The following is a 14,921-nucleotide window of genomic DNA, read 5'->3' on the forward strand; positions in this document are numbered from 1 at the left end:
GTGTCCCCTTGTATATAGCAGACCAGTACTCCTCCCTGTGCCCCCTGTATACAGTAGATCAGTATGCCTTCCTGTGCTCCCTGTATATAGCAGATCAGTATCCCTTCCTCTGTCCCCTGTATATAGCAGATCAGTTTCCCTTCCTGTGCCCCCTGTATATAGCAGACCAGTATCCCTTCCTGTGTCTCCTGTATATAGCAGACCAGTATTCCTCCATGTGCCCCCTGTATATAGCAGACCAGTACTCCTCCATGTGCCCCCTGTATAAAGCAGAACAGTATCCCTTCCTGTGCCACCTGTATATAGCAGACCAGTACTCGTCCCTGTGCCCCGTGTATATAGCAGACCAGTATCCCTCCCTGTGCCCCCTGTATATAGCAGACCAGTATCTCTCCCTGTGCCCCCTGTATATAGCAGAACAGTACTCCTCCATGTGCCCCTGTATATAGCAGACCAGTACTCCTCCCTGTGCCCCCAGTATATAGCAGACCAGTATCCCTTCCTGTGCCCCATGTATATAGCAGACCAGTACTCGTCCCTGTGCCCCCGTATATAGCAGACGAGTATCTCTCCCTGTGTCCCCTGTATACAGCAGACCAGCACTCCTCCCTGTGTCCACTGTATACAGCAGACCAGTACTCCTCCCTGTGCCCCCTGTATACAGACCAGTACTCCTCCCTGTGCCCCCTGTATATAGCGGAACAGTATCCCTCCCTGTGCCTCCTGTATATAGCAGACCAGTATCCCTTCCTGTGTCTCCTGTATATAGCAGACCAGTACTCCTCCCTGTGCCCCCTGTATATAGCAGACCAGTACTCCTCCATGTGCCCCCTGTATATAGCAGACCAGTATTCCTCCCTGTGCCCCCTGTATATAACAGACCGGTATCCCTCCCTGTGCCCCCTGTATATAGCAGACCAGTATCTCTCCCTGTGCCCCCTGTATATAGCAGACCAGTACTCCTCCATGTGCCCCTGTATATAGAAGACCAGTACTCGTCCCTGTGCCCCCAGTATATAGCAGACCAGTATCCCTGCCTGTGCCCCCTGTATTTAGCAGACCAGTATCCCTCCCTTTCCCCCCTGTATATAGCAGACCAATATCCCTCCCTGTGTCCCCTGTGTACAGCAGACCAGCACTCCTCCCTGTGCCCCCTGTATAAAGCAGACCAGTACTCCTCCCTGTGCCCCCTGTATACAGCAGACCAGTACTCCTCCCTGTGCCCCCTGTATATAGCAGAACAGTATCCCTCCCTGTGCCACCTGTATATAGCAGACCAGTATCCATTCCTGTGTCCCCTGTATATAGCAGATCTATATCACTCCCTGTACCCCCCTGTATATAGCAGACCAGTATCCCTCCCTGTGCTCCCTGTATATAGCAGACCAGTCCCTCCATGTGCCCCCTGCATATAGCAGACCAGTATCCCTCCCTGTGCCCCCTGTATATAGCAGACAAGTGTTTCTCCAAGTCCCCTTGTATACAGCAGACCAGTATTCCTCCATGTCCCCCTGTATAAAGCAGGCCAGTACTCCTCCATGTGCCCCCTGCTGCACTCCTCTCCTCCATGGTGTATGCTGGATCCTGCAGGGCTGAGGCTCCTCCCCCTGGTCGGATCCCAACCCCATACCCCTTAGCTCTGCAGGATCCTGCTTACACCACTGAGGAGAGGAGGATGGCAGCGTCCCTGCAGTCAGCACCTCACCTCAGAGGAACTTGAGTGGATCGGGCTGCTGCAATCGTCCTCTCATCTCCTCATCACTGTAAGCTCCTGCAGGGTGGAGGCCCCTCCCCGATACCAGGTCATGACCCCATACTCACTGATTCCTTCCTTTCCTGCTGCACACCGTTGTGACCTGGCCTGGGGGAGGGGCCTCCACCCTGCAGGAGCCGCTTACAGTGATGAGGAGATGAGAGGAGGATTGCAGCAGCGCAATCCTCTCAGATGAAGCGCCGCCTGCACGGAGGAGGCCCCTGCCATATCTGGAGGAGAGGACACTGGTACCTGCTGTCATCTGACTAGGTAAGAGATCCAGTCAGATGACAGCAAGTGCCAGCAGTTATGTCGGTGGAGCTGGGGATATAGTGCGTGGGCTGGGGGCCCACAGGAGGAAGTGGCGAGGGGGGCCGGCGGGCCCCCCTTGCGTAGGGGCCCGGTCGCCATGGCGACCGTTGCGACCCCTATAGCTATGCCACTGTTGCTAGGTCATTATGCATGCGGCACTACTAAATATGTGTACTTTTTCATTTTTATGTCCCCCCCCAACATTTATTATTGTATTGGGGGCTATGGGGATTATTTATGAATTTTACTTTATTATTAATAATTTTTGGTTAGTGGTTTTTTTTTTGTTTGTTTGTTTGTTTTTTTACACTTTAATTTATTGTCTCACCATGTGGACTTTACTGTGCAATTTCCTGATTACAGGCATATTGCAGTGCAGTGCTGATCAGCACTGCAATGCATAAGGGGAGCATCAGAGAGCACTGTGTCAGACTGGAAAGAGTACATCACTTCCTGCAGGACATACAGCAGCTGATAAGTACTGGAAGAATGGAGATTTGTATATAGAAGTAAATTACAAATCTACAAAACTTTCTGACACCACTTTATTTGGAAGATCCACACCCTTGCTGGAGTACCACTTTAAAACAACAGTGACCATTCAAGTGCTTGTTATTAGGTTTAGGTAGTATGTTGGATTGTAGACCATGACTTCTTCTGCGGCTAGATTAATGGGATGACGATTCTGTGATTTGCAATGCAAAAGGGATTATTTGATAAAATAGAGAGTATACACAAAGCAAACCTCATGACAAATGCAAGTAACGTTTATTTCCTCTAATTTTGGAGCCTGTTGTTAAGAAAACATCTCCATCTGTAATAACAATTACACAAAGTACAATGATATAATAAAGGGAAAAAAACTCATTTGAGACAGTCTGACATCCAATGTGGAGCGGAAGCTGTTCCTGTCTCCAGCCCTCTATGTTTGTTATGGTTCCAGTATGCCGTCCTGTGATTTATTCTGTGCATAACACAAGATAATAATAATAATTTAGCTGTCAGGCATCTGCCATCATTTGCTATAGGGAGGAAAAAAAAAAACATCTACAACTAAAGGTTTCTCCCTTTTTTCCCCTTTCTCTTAAAACTCGGTTACGTTAGTTGTCTGCTTTTTTATCCGTGAACACTGTAGCAAATCACAGCACAACAATATCCAAGGAAGACGAAAAAAAAAAAAGATTACAAAAGTGAGTTTTATTGATCGGTCGGAGGAGATTGATCGGGCAGTAACTGCGCAGCCAGAAAACCACATATTTTTGGAGAACATTGATGAATAGATCTTTCCAAGCGTAGAAAAACTCGGCTTAACTCCCTTGACGGATGCGGCTTTGTTACCAGGTCAGGTTCTTTCTTTAACCCTCGCCCCACCGGAAGGGTTAAAAAGGAAAACAGCAATGAATTGAGGGTGCGGAAAGGCCAGGCTATGATTAATGTGCACTACTGTAAAGTGGAAATCTCTGACAGATGGGTACAGGAATAGGCCAGAGATGTGGGAGTGAAGGTCAGCGGAGGGAGAGAAAAGCATGAAATTGTAAATATTAGCCGTGGAAACATTTCGTATTGCCGAACAGGGAAGTGGATTATCATGTAATCATTTCTTCACCTTTAAACTATTTCTAGATTGTAAAATGCATCAACAATATGGAAGCCTGGATGAAAGGAGTCATGTGTCTTGGCTTGGTGATGTACATCACATGATCTAGGACTTTGATCTTCTGAGTGGTGAATGGCACATTGTTTCCGTGTCCTTATCGTTCATGGAAATACGTTCAGGATGAGATGGGATTTTTAGGTCATTATTAGCTAATAACAGATTTTATGGAAGTTATCTGTCAATGGGGAGAACTTCCTATCTTGTATTTCTTTTACAGATGTTGTAAGGTATAGAATGTACAAGAGAAATTAAAGGGGTATTTTCATCTCTACTAGTATAGGTATACTTGTACAGATCATCATATTTTTGTTAAATACCATCTTTTAGCAAAGTTGTCTCCATCTCCTGATATGCTGCTCTTCCCCTCCCATTGTTGACAGCTTGTTGTCTCAGTTACCAACCACCACTCTGCTCTAAAAGCAGTGGTCTGGCTGGCATATATATGTATAAATATAAAATTTATAATTATAAATATTTATATAGCTCTATACATTGACATTATATAAACCAACCAGACCAATGCTTTCAGAGCAGAGTGGTGGTCTGTAACCTAGACAATGACTGTCAACAATGGGAAGGAGAAAGTAGCATATCAGGAGGAGGCAAGTTTGCTACATGAATTTATTTGCAAAAATATTAAGCTTGGCGAGCCCAACAAGTTTAACTATATTAGCTGAGATGGAAATACTGCTTTACAGGGAGATCCAGATCAGGATAGTAGAAACATGAGATAGGATGAAGTGGAGTTGAACAATGTGAGGGTAGCCCTTTCTATGTGCTTCAGTAAGCTACATAAGTAAGTATATCTGCTCACAAGATGGGACCACCAACATCTCCCACATAAGAAAGGCCTAGAACTTATAGACCAAATCCTATTCCTAGGTCATTTTACAGGGAGAGGGACATTGTCTTATCAGTTTACAGGTGTCAGCTTTTACTATCCACTCCAGCTCCATTGTAATGTATAAAACGTATGGTTTATTAGATCATTTCAAACAAGGACGCTGATATCCATAAGAACAACAACGTGTTTCGGAGGCATGACCAAGGAGCGTACCTCCAAAGCGTGTAGGTGTTCTTATGGATATTGATATCCTTGCATTTTAAAATGATGTAATGAACTAATAAAGTTTTATACATTACCTTGATGTTGGAGGCCATCTTCTTGCTTACCAAAATAGGGGAACATGGTCCTGGCAGTCTAAATAGAAACTCTATAAAAAAAACTGAATTTCTCATCTGGCCGCCATTACCACTATTACCTCTGAACTCATGTAATGGCCTAACCTTCCCCCGATGCATTGTATAAAGAAGCCCTACAGTACGTACGTCTAACCCTATTACATGGGGCGATTCTTATGGGGCAAACGAGCGCCGATTGATCGCTACTTTGTCCGGGCAGCCCATGAAGATAGCATCAGTCTAACCTTTCAACATGTTGAAAAACAACGGTCAGCCGACATTGTGCATGTCAGCTTATTGTTGTCTTCTATTACACAAGATGATTATTATCCGTAACGGCCGATAATCGCTTCGTGTAATAGAGCCTTTAGAAGCATGCCCCACTTATACATATGAAGGGGCCTTCAAATAGTTGACTATATGATATCATAGATACAAGTATTAGTAGCCTTTAGTGGGGATATAGTTATACTAGACATTGGGGGAGATTTATCAAACATGGTATAAAGAGAAACTGGCTTAGTTGCCCCTAGCAACCAATCAGATTCCACCTTTCATTTTCCAAAGAGTCTGTGAGGAATGAAAAGCGGAATCTGATTGGTTGCTAGGGGCAACTGAGACAGTTTCACTTTACACCATGTTTGATAAATCTCCCCCATTGACAAGAGATACAAGAGATGAATAAGGCACTCATCTAAACAAAGGAAGCGATTTGTTTGATCTGCGCTCCGCTTATCAGGCCACCGGTCTTTCAGTGCTGCTTCGCTCTCTGCCGATCCACCTCAGGTGCTGGGGAAAAGCTGGATCCAATCCTGGGAAAATGAGACAAGTTTCCCAGGATTGGATCTAGCTTTTCCAAGCATCCTGGGAGGAGCGACAGAGAGCAGAGCAGCGCTAAAAAGGCCGGCGGCTTGATAAGCGGATCGCAGATCAAATGAATGGCATCCTTTGTTTAGATGAGCGATTTGCACATCTCTAATAGATACTGTACCCTTCAGTATATGTAGCTAGAGTCATATGTTTTCTAGAATGGCTCCTCGCATATCGGCTGAATAGGCCTTTATCCTTGGCCACACACGTGTTCCACAACCATTTCTCCAAGTTATGAAAATACTTCTTTTTACCCGGCTTAATCATCTGCGTTCAATCCAATTCAGCAAATTAGACTGTCAGCTCTTTAGAGCAAGGAGTTCACATCACAAGAGCTAAAACTAGTGTTAAGTACATAAAACATCATAGGAAGGCAGCAAGACGCACAGTGATTACATTATGGTTGCTTTCTTGGACGGCACATAACTCGCGATGAATGAATGAGCCATTGGCTGAACAGCTGTTTTGTCCATTTCTTGTAAACTTGGCGCAGACTGGATCTTGTCTCCGACACTGCTAATGTTCTTACATCACATGGATTCTGGCTTTTCTCAGCTGGACACAAACCTCTTCAATCTTTCACAAGAGAAGTTTTTTTTTTCTTTCTTTTCTTGAGTTGGGAACGGCATCTCCTTGTAGCCCGGAGACATCTGTTTTATAACTATGAACACAGAATACAAGCATTTTGCATAATCAATCACACATTAAGAATTAACTAACATAGTGATGAATTGTTCCTTTTTTTTTCCAGCGTCCCAGGAAAGTGAGGCTGTCACTTAAATGGATATTTATTACGGTTCTGAAAAATTGCTTTGGAAACAGAGAATGTCGTTATTGTACTAAATGACACAATGTAGGATGCAATGAAGACGCATATGTATTTAATCTATTGGTCAGAGAGGCTTCCTTTATGTGCCAGAGAGTGGCATATTGGGTTTGAATTCTTCAAGATGTTGCTTGTAAACAAGGCTTCAAGCCAGTGGGATCTGTATACTAACAAAACCAAAAAGGCTGTAACCTACAAATGCCCATGGCAATTTCTTCTGAAAAGACTAATGCAATGTAAATAATGGAAGTCTGTACTAACACAGTTAGCAATGTCTCATACATAAATACATATATATATATATATATATATATATATATATATATGACTGGACCCATAGGTTAGCCATTGGGCCATAAAGGGGCTTAAAAATGGATTGCCTATACACATGTTAGGTTATCAACATGAGATCAGCCTGAGTCTGACCCCTGGCATCCCAGTCGATCAGCTATTCGAAGGAGCTGGAGCCAAAAGGGATACTAGTTCTTCTTAAAGGGCAACTGCAGCAAAAAAAAAAAAAAAAAAAAAAGTGCTCTCTGCTGCCACATCTGTCACATCTGTCAGGAACTGTCCAGAAGAGTAACAAATCCCCATAGAAAACCTCTCCTGCTCTCCACAATGGAAAGAATACACCACTTCCTCCTGGACATACAGCAGCTGATAAGTACTAGAAGACTTGAAAATTTTATATAGAAGTAAAACACAAATCTCTGTCACTTTCTGACACCAGTTGATCTGAAAGATCAACTGGAGTTGCCCTTTAAGGAGAGTATTATAAAGCTATGTGGAGACTTAAAGGCCATTCCTGCTCCAGTGAAGTAGGCCAAAAGGCAAACGGTAGGTGCAACATAGGGTAAATCAGTACGAAAAAATATATAGAGAGTAGTGGTGAGGTAACAGCGTGTGAGATGGAGGAGCATGTGACGATAACCCGCCTGCCGGTGTCCACCACTGAACCTGTATATGCCTATGGAGGACACTGGGGAGCGAACATGGTCACATGCTCCTCCATGTCGGCCATTTTCTGGACAGACTCACCACAGAGCAGGGCAGCCCAGCCTGGAGGAGGGAAGTCTGATTTTAGCTCTATGAGGTACACAGGGAGCTGTTGTCAGTATATACATTGAGTGCACTTACTAATACTGAGAAATTTTACTATAAAGTGGTCAACCCCTGAACCAAAGCACTAGTAAATGTTGTTACTATGATCCCACTAGGCCTCTGGTGTTAAGGTAATGTTGTACTGTAGAATACCATGTGAGTAATCCAGTACTGCAATAAAATAAATATAATGCAGTAGTGCTAATATGATAAATTGACTGCTTACCATGAAGGAAACCTATAACATATTAGCTTTTATTTCTAAGCATTAGCGGATGCTGTGGCGTTTCCCTTCTAGTAAATTGATTTATTGATTTTTCTTGTGGTCTTTTTCAATTTTGTCCCAATATTAACTTCCCAACATGCAATTACATAAAATCCCAAATGTGCCATTGTGTAGCATTTACGCATGAAATCTGTCAATAAATGTTGTTATTATTTTTGTATTACATATTATGGCTAGATATGTTTTTGTTATAGTTTTTTTCATCATCATCATCATCATTATTATTATTATTATTATTATTATTATTATTATTATTGTTATTATTATTTCTTTAAAATGCACCTACACCTTTTATCACTGTCAACTAAAAAGAAAATACTTCTGTCCCATCCATACACACATATGCTTGCTTAAAGGGGTTATCCGGGTAACAAAACAATATTCTAAACGACCCCCCTTCCCAATACCACCCTATGTCTAATATACATGTATAACCTATCTTGCACCCTTTGGCTATGTTCACACAACATTAATTCAGCTCCGTTTAAAATGACGTCCGTTATTTTGAGTCTAAAATAACAGACGTTATTTAGCAGCCTGGCCTTCCCTTAGTGCAATGACTGGTGTTTGCACATTATTCTAGTTTGGGATTACCAATTGGCCTTTGCGTGCAGCTTAATTGAAAAGTCCATTGAATTTAATAGTAAAAACGGAGAAAGAAGGGTGACAAAAGTTAAACTGTGTGAACAACTAATAAAAAATGTCCGCTGTTTGCAAAAGACGTCCGAAAATAATGATCATGTTCATTATTTTGACGCCAGCGGCAAAAATGTCCATTATTCAATGCACTGTGTGCATTGGACATCTGTTTTCCCATTGACTTCAATGCATTGCCATTGCAGTCAGTTAAATCTCGGCAAAAACGGACGTGTTTATTAAACATGAAAATCGGCCTCCTTTTCAATATTTTTGATGTTGTGTGAACATAGCCTTTGCCTGTTTTTTCTTCTTCTCATACCTACCCGCTCTGGACGTCTAAAATCATCTTCTTTGTGTTCTGTGCTTTCACAGTCAGCAAGCACAGATCTAAACCTACACTATACTATATGCCAATTGCTTCCCTGGACCTCACATTTCTGCATGAAAATACAAATCAAATGAGGAGGAGCAATATGGATATTTTCTTTACAACATAAAAGATTGGCGGCAGAAAAAGGGGGTGGGGAGGGGGTGTGGAGGGGGCGGAACGAGGGGCGCGGACTCAGAGTCCGCGCGATTTATAATTTTTAACACTAAAAGATACGCTGAAAACCTACTCCACCTTTCAGGTGGCGTAGGTTTTCGGCTGTGCGCACCGACGCGCACGGAATTTTTATGTAGAGGCACTCCGCCTCTACATAAATCTCCGTAGCGCCGGAGATGCGACGACATTTATAAGTCTGGCGTAAAAAACGCCGGACTTAATTAATGCCCCCCTATGTGTAGACTATACAAAAGCAGTACATCTTTTTTTTTTTTACTTTAAATTAGCACTGTCATTTCAACAAACTTTGCACAGATTGATAGAACAAGAGAATATGAGAAATAAACTTTGTAATGTATCTTATCTGACAAAAAATGCTTTCTTCTCTGCTAAACTAAATTTCACCCTAGAGCTTAATAAAAAAATAAAAAAAGTCAATACAAAAGTGGAAATGTGGGACATGCATGTGATTTCAAGTGCAATTGAACATTGAAAAATGCACATTATGAACATTTATACACAGTCTATAACACAGTGATGTCATATGCAGTAATAACCACATATTTCAAAACAGGCACACAATGCACACAGTGATGTCATAGTACAGATAATAGAGCACATACTATTTGCGATTGGGCCCCTATGGTATGTACAGCCAATTGGGTCCTGTAAAATAATCCGACTGATAGGCAACCTGCCCAACCCCTAGTGGTCTCCAGAATGGGGTTCCGACTTCTTTGTTTTGAATGAATTAGTGGGTCAGCGCCCATCCCATGACCTAACACTTATCCTCGAGGAAAGGGGATCAGAATACCCCTTTAAGAATACCAGGCTGACGTAAGGCCTTCTGGTCCTTGATCTAGATTATGTGCCCCAAAAATTCTAGTCTGACGTTGTCTACCAGGTTCCATCACTGACACCAATTTACCAACTTCCACCATATACTGCAAATACATTACATTACACAGCAGAGCTGATACAGGAGGATTGCAGTGGTTAATATGGAGTAGGTGGAAAACAGTAAAGTTAAATAAGGATGGTAGACAAAGCACTTGCACATTTTTCTTCATTTGTTGGCTTCATAGAAAAGGTTGAGAAGCACAAGCAAAAGTGTTGACAGGTTCATTCTGCTTATTTCCTACTTGACCAGTGTTTTCTCCAAGGAGAAGAACAATCAAGAATAATGGGAGTCTTACTTCTGGCTGAGATTACCTGATGACAGCTCCTCTCGCATCAGATGTTCACTTCCCCGTGAGATTCAGAGTTTTGGAGTAAATTATATGCATTTGCAGAAAGTGAAACCTGGTCTGTAGGAATACAAGAGTTCATCATACATGTCACTTTATACAAGGTGTGAACTTATCTCCTGTCACACTCATGCTACCTCTCCAGACACGTCCCTAGGGGATTTTTAAATCATTTTCAAGAATTCGGCTGACTGGGATGAAACATGTGCCAGGTAACATATGTCATCTTACATACTGTTTCCTAGGAATTTCCAGTAAGTTTTTATCTGACATGAAATTTTTTTTGATAGACAATGTTCTGCTGTAGTGTTTTAGGCACTTGTTAGGGTCGTAGTTACCACTAGGCACTCGTGGTCTGGTGCCTAGGGCAGCACCTTGCTGGGGGGCAGCAACAGGGAGCAGGGGGAGGAAAACAACTTTTTTTTTTTTTGTATCCCATCTTCCATTCAGACTTGCCAGTAAACCTGGCGTCTTTTCGGGGTGTGCGTTGTGTGTGTGTGGGGGTATGTATGGTAGTCCCTAGTAGTCATGTGCTGTAACCAAGATTGGTGGCCATACCCCTATTGGTTACCACACGAGGGTCTTGTCTTGGCTGCATGTGGTGACGTACAGTAGATGTGGGAACGCAGCCTAAGACTGATCAGATATGATTTCATCAGCCACTCTACTGCTATTGCATGCTACATCGATGCATGGTGTAGCATGCAGCTGATAATTTTTAAGCCGAGCATTGGCCCCTCTTTGTGTATTGTCTTGTAACAGGGGTCGTCAGGTTAACAAAGATTTTTTAATAGGTTCTCAATTGGTCTTACTGCCTAACCAGTGAATGGTTCTAAGCCGAGGCCCCCATACACTTCAGTCTAAAAGTCAGCCAAACAAACGGACTCTCTAAAGTGTGTGGGGACCTCCTGACTCCGATAATCTTGGGGAAGGGAAGGATTGGGCATCTTCAATTTAAACTGCTAATTTTGTTGTTAGAAAGATAGGCCCTACCAGAGCTGTCTAGCAGCAGTTTTTCCCCTCCTTCCTAAATTAAAAACACATGAAATGTTTGTCACGTTTACCAAAACTTATCTAAAGGTGGTGGAGGAATTACCATATGTACAATGCACCAAACAATAACAGAGACCAAATCCATTAGAATCCCTCGAAAGACCTAGCTGCCAGACATGAGCGAACTTTGAATACATTTGGGTTCGTCCAAACTTTCAGCATTTGATTACCAGTGACTAAACACATTGAGTGGAGCCCTAGGGAGCCCTAAAAAACATGGATACAGCCTATTGCTATGTTCACACAATGCATATTTTCGTAAAAGTACGGCCGTTGTTGCTGATTGCAACAACGACCGTGTTTAATACGAAAATATACGTTACCTTGAATTCAATGAAATCCCGGCCAGAGCGGGGTGTTAGTGGTGTCAGTTTTCTGTGGCCGCTATTCAGTGAATATCGGCAGCAGAAAACCCTGTCAGTGCACACTATGTAGCGAGCGGCTCCGGACACACGCTCCATAGTGTGCAGTGGGGAGTTCTGATGTGGGCGCGTCACAGAACTGATGCGGTTCTGATGCGGCCAGGTCACAGAACTGCCGGTCTCATACATAGTGTGAACATAGCCTATATCTGCAACTGAAGTACTCGAAATACGCTCATCTCTACTAGCTTCCTCTTACAGAATCTGCAAGACATTGCATTTATCTAAGAAAATTGGCCTTATCTGTAATTTTCCAAACAGCTCATGGATTCGGGTGGTGGTATTTCTATCATTTTAGCAGAATTTTTTTTTGATATGTGTACGAGTCAGCTCACCTGAAATATCCATTTCAAAATGTGGCTTGGAAGACTGCCAAGGTATGAAAGACACAAAGTAGGAGGTAAGTCCAGCACCCACGTGAATCAATAAAAACAATAATCCTTTATTTAAACTATACTTTATACTTATGGTTAAAACTATATCTTGGCCCCCCACCAACATGTTTTGGACACTGTGTTGTTACTCATAGCAGCATAAATAAGAATATAAAATGTTCGAAACCTATCGGTGGGATGACTAGCCACGGTTTCAAACTATTCAGGATTACAAAAACATAGCCACTTTCTTGCGGAAACATCACAACTCGTCTCCAGGTTGTTTGTGGTTTTTCAATTGAGCTCCATTCACTTTAATGGAGTTGCAAACCACACCCAAACTGGAGACAAGCGTGGTGCTGTTTCCAGAAGAAAGCAGACATGTTTTTAATTTTTTACTCCTAGATAACCTCTTCAACATTTTAGTTCAGCTTGTATCTTCCTTCGGAGATAAGTGCTTAGGTTTGGTTAAACAATGAAAACTCTACTGAGCACAAACTAGAAGATCTGAAAGGGTGTTCTCTTACAAAATAAAAATCATGGGGAGGGATGGATGACCTCTCCAAAAGAATGGTCCAAGCTACAATGGACTGTAAGAGTATGTCCACACTATGGAATCCTGGCGGACCACCCGCTATGGTCTCTGCAGCTTGCCCCTGCTTGCGGCTGCGTGCATTTCCACTGGTCCAATAGGCTTCATTCCATTCCATTTGGGAGATTCAACCGTCTGCCCATAGAATGAACCCCCTTATTCTTCGGGCGTACAGCATATTCTACCATACCGTAGAATGAAGCCTATGAAACCAGTGGACGCGAGCAGGGGCGAGCTGTGGAATCCACGGCGGGTGATCCGCCAGGATTCCGTAGTGTGGACATACTCTTATGGAGAGCTAAAAGGGAGGTGGCTCAGCACTCAGAATATCATGGAAACAGCAGTCTAGCACATACTGCTGTAATCCTAACCGAAGATTTGATATTTGTCCACCATAAGTATACCGTAAAGAGTGCATGTTCACTTTACCAAATATTCTCCTTGCTTCACACTAAGGAATTTGCTTTAATGTTTTACATATGCTGCATTTCAGTGGACATAGTCTTCACTGCATATGACCGTGGCCGGCCAAGCAACGTCCCTCTGAAATTATAGCTCTGTGTTAGACAAAGTCCAGGTATAAAAATATAACCCTAATTGAACGCATTCACTGCTCTGCTGACCCCTTGGATATAAAGCCTTACATATTCATTCAAAGTCGCTTAGATCTTGCATTCTTTTTCACTTCCTTGCACTGAACTAGCTGTACTATTTGCACATAAAAGTACCGTCTACATGGGCGTTGGTACCTGTAAAACTTTTTTTTTTTTTACAGATGAACTGTCCAAATAAAATGTCATGCACTCACTAATAAAAGCCGCCATAAACTGTGCTGGCCCAATAAAAGTGTCAGCCATATGGTGCCTTAACAGTGTAGTGAGTAATTTACCCTTAGCAGTGCCCCTTTAACAGTGCCAGCCACATTCCCCATAAACAGCACCAGTCACATTCCCAATAAATTTGTCAGCCACATAACCTTACGTATGCCATCTACATACACTTTCAGAGTGCCAACCAGATTGTCCCTCAGCTGTGCCAGTCACCGTAAAATAAGAGGCATAGAAATGGCAACTTTGCAAAAGGATAAAAAAAAAAACAATAATGAGGTCACACAGGGACCAGAACGAAATGAAAGCACAAGAATGAAAGGTCACAGTGATATCACAATGCAGGGATTAGGTACACGATAATAATGAACAATGTGAAATCTTAGGAAATGGTTATTTATATAGTGATGTCATAGTTATCGTTGTCAGATATTCTGGATAAAGCATCATAAATATAGCGATGTCACAGAGGATTGATAATAAACATTTTATAGTCATAGGGAAGAGATAGAGTGGTGCCTTGGATTACGAGCATAATTCGTTCTGGGATTTTGCTTGTAATCCAAATCCACTCTTAAACCAAAGCAAATTTTCCCATAAGAAATCACTGATATGCAGACAATTGGTTCCACACCCCAAAAATAATGATTTTATATTCTGAACAACATGTAGAACAGATGAAACAAACAATTATAAACAGCTGAATATGTGATATTAATAGTTACTATACAGTATAGTAATCAGCATGTGTAGTATAATGTATAGTAAGGGCATAAACCTGAAACACAGCAGCAGTTTGTAGATACAGGGTGGAACTGCAAATCCCTATAATGCAGTAGCCTAGTACAACAGGATAGAATAGAGAAGCAGGACTGTCAGAGATCTGTGTGGTCACATGACAGCAATGAAGAAGGGGTGTGTGCTCAGCATGGACTCATCAGGACTGACAGAGACTGCAGGGAGCATGAAGGAATGAGCAGGGCAGATGTGGGTACATACATGCAGCACTCTCTGTCCGGAGAGAGAGGGGTTACAGCTATGAAAAGATTACCTCCACAGTCCTGTCCCCTGATGTAAGCCCCAGCCTGAAGTGGATCTGCTATGATTTGGAAGGCAAGGGAGACTTCCTGGGTCAGAGTACAGTGCTGTATACCCCGCTATATAGACCATGTCCCTCCCCAACTCGCGCTCCCACCTAGTACAGGGAGCTCTTAAACCAAAACAATGCTCTTAAAC

This window comes from Dendropsophus ebraccatus, chromosome 1, assembly GCF_027789765.1.
Source record: "Dendropsophus ebraccatus isolate aDenEbr1 chromosome 1, aDenEbr1.pat, whole genome shotgun sequence".
NCBI classification, from domain to species: Eukaryota; Metazoa; Chordata; class Amphibia; order Anura; family Hylidae; genus Dendropsophus; species Dendropsophus ebraccatus.